This window comes from Canis aureus, chromosome 7 (assembly GCF_053574225.1).
Source record: "Canis aureus isolate CA01 chromosome 7, VMU_Caureus_v.1.0, whole genome shotgun sequence".
Lineage (NCBI taxonomy): Eukaryota > Metazoa > Chordata > Mammalia > Carnivora > Canidae > Canis > Canis aureus.
Window position 1 is genome coordinate 18,301,907 of NC_135617.1, and position 3,484 is coordinate 18,305,390.

Below are 3,484 nucleotides of genomic sequence, written 5' to 3' on the forward strand. Positions count from 1 at the left end.
CCACTATAGGATTTGGGTTTCTTTTAATTGTAATTATTATTTTAAGGAATTATATATGGGTTTGCATTTTTATAATTCATTATTGATTCACCAAATACAATTACCAATACTTTTATTTTTTTCAAATCTCCAGCTAGGAATCTCAAACTTGGAGAAAAATTCATTCATTCTGTCAACATTCTTGGGCATCTATTAATTGTCAGGAAGATGATAGATGCTAAATAAATACAAATTAATCCCTGTCATGACAGATTTTAATATAATGGGGAAAAAGTGTTGTTCACATAAGTTACCATGAATGATTCTATGTGAGTAGTGTTATGAGTCATAAATTAGCAATGCATATAAATTCTAAAATAAAGATTCTTTTCCATCCTGGCAGAATTAAGGTAGAAGACTTTATAGTGAACATAGTGCTTCTGTGGGCCTTGAATAATGAGTATGTTTCAATAGATTAAGGCCATCACAATCTATAGATAGAGGAATAGGGAGGGTGGTGGAAGACAGCAATTTGAGAAACACTCAGCAGATGAACTGGACACCAGGCAGAGAACATGCTGTAAAGTAAGAGAAAATAGGCTAGATAGATCAGAATCAGAATGAGTTGGATATTGAATGTCAGAAAAAATTGTGTGTTTATTTAATATGATCATAAGATATTAATTTAAAACCACTAATAAAACGGTATACTATCATAACTTTGTAAAAAAGAAAATCTTGGGATCCCTGGGTGGCTCAGCAGTTTAGTGCCTGCCTATGGCCCAGAGCATGATCTTGGAGTCCCGGGATCGAGTTCCATGTCTGGCTACCTGCATGTTCTCCCTCTGCCTGTGTCTCTGCCTCTCTCTCTCTCTCTTTCTCTGCATCTCTCATGAATAAATAAATAAAATCTTTAAAAAAAAATCATTGTGAAATGTACTAAAGAGAATGAAAATGTAATTCTTGATTTTTTTCTTTTTTCACTTTCACACACCGAAAGGATATGCATTTTATTCACTTACTAAAACAATATTTCTAATTATAAAGTTAATATATGTTCAAAGAAAGTTGTATTTTTCAAAACATCAAAAAGTAAGCACACACACAATCTTTAATAATCCAACCACCTAACAGTAATGTTTTAATATTTGTTCTATTTTATACATTAAAAATAATATTATATACTGTTTCAAAGATTACAGCTTCCGATTTAAACATATAGTGAATTTGTCCCAACATAAAAAATCATCCATATATTTCTTGTTAAATAAAAGGATAGATTAAAAACATCTGAAAAATCTCCAGGTCGAAATGGAGGATTAAAATATAACAATATAATTTAAAACATATAGCTGATCTTGTAGGAGCAAAATCAAAGCCAGACAGCAAACAAGGAGAATTCAACAAATATTTGATTTCAGTAGTAGGTGTATGAAGATTTTAATAAATTCCTATTTTTGGACATTTGTGTCCAATTTTTTTACTATTACAAGTCAACTGTAATTAAACTACTTTTCATACATTTTACATATATACCTGATTATTTCTTTTGGAAAAATTCTAAAAGTTTTGGCATATAACAATACATTTTTTTAAGGTTTATCTGCATATTGCTAATTCCCATTTGAATTGGCTTAATTAACTTACAATCCAATATGGACAACTCTTTACTGACACTGACCATATATATTATGTCATACAAAAGTTCCAAGAACTTTTTGAGGTTTATACGATTTCTAGTTATAAGATTAAAAAGCCAAGGATCACAGAAACACAGTTGACAAATTTATAAAGTTAATAATTAGCAATACAGTAATTTCAATCCAGAAATTATCTGATTTCCAAAACGATTTATCTTAATCACTATATTCCTCTCAGGCCACTGTGGAGAACAGTGCCAGTCTCTCTATTTTTCCTTACTAGATTTTACCATTCTTTTACCTCTTTGCCAATCCCTAGGAAGAAATAGTATCTCATTCTAACTACCATTTCTTTGATAACTGGCAAAGTCTGAACATTTATTTTAAGTTCATGTTTGTTTTTTGTTGTTAATAAGATTACTTTTTTTAGAGGAATTTTAGGCTCACAGTAAAATTGAAGGGAAGGCAGAGAAGTTTCCCATATATACCTTCCCCATATATGCATAGCCTCCCCATTATCAACATCTCCCACTAGGGAGATTAATGAACCTACATTGATGCGTCATTATCACCCAGTGTCCATAGTTAACATTACAGTGTACTCTTGGTATTGCACATTCTAAGTGCTTAGAAAAATGTATAATAACCTATATCCATCATAATGTTGTTATACAGAGTATTTTCACTGCCCTAAAAATCTTCTATGCTCATCCTATTCATCCTATTCTCCCAAATCTCCATCCCCCCCCCATACCCTTCCCAGCAGCCACTGAACTTTTTATTCTCTCTGTAGTTTTGCATTTTCCAGAATGCTATATAGTAGGAATTATATAGTTTGGAGCATTTTCAGATTGGCTTTTTTCACTTAGTAATATGCATTTAAGTTTCCCTTATGTCTTATTATGGCTTGATAGCTCATTTCATTTAGTGAAATAATAGTCCAAGGTATGGAGGCTACCACGGTTTATCCATTTGCCTACTGAAGGACACCTTAGTTGCTTCAAAGTTTGGTAAGTATGAATAAAGTTGCTGTAAGTATGCATGGTGCAGGTTTGTGTGGATACAGATTTTCGACTTCTTTGGGTAAATACTAAGGAGTGTGATTGCTGGATCATGGGTTTGTTTGTTTGTATTTTGTAAAACAGATAAAAGCTGCAAAGCTGACTTCCAAAGTGGCTGTGGATTTTTTATTCCCACCAGCAAGGAAAGAGAATTCTTATCGCTCCACATCTTCATCAGCATTTGGTGTTATCAGTGATCTGACTTTTGGCTATTAGCAGGTGTATAGTGGTGGTATGTTTTCATTTGTATTTCCCTGATGATATTATGTGGAGCATCTTTTAAAATACTTACTTGTCATCTGTATATCTTCTTTATGAAATGTCTATTAAGTCGTTGGCCCATTTAAAAAATACAATTTTTTTTTGTTGTTGTTGCTGAGTTTTAAGAGTTCTTTGTGTATTTTGGATAGCACTCTTTTATCAGATGTGTCTTTTGCAAATATTTTCTGCCAATCTGTAGCTTGTGTTCTCATTTTCTTGAAATTATTTTTCTCAGAAGTTTTAATTTTTATTTATTAATTTATACATATTTTTTGAGAGAGAGAGGAGAGGGGCGAGGGAAAGGGAAAGGGAAAGGGAAAGGGAAAGGGAAAGGGAAAGGGAAAGGGAAAGGGAAAGGGAAAGGGAAAGAAAATCTTAAGCAAGATCCATGCCCCACATGGAGCCCAATGTGGGGCTCAGACTCGTGACCCTGAGATCATGACCTCAGCTGAAATCAAGAGTCAGATATTCAACTGACTGAGCCACTCAGGCACCCCAGAAGTCTTTAATTAGTCAATCAATTATTTCTTTCATGGGTGGTGT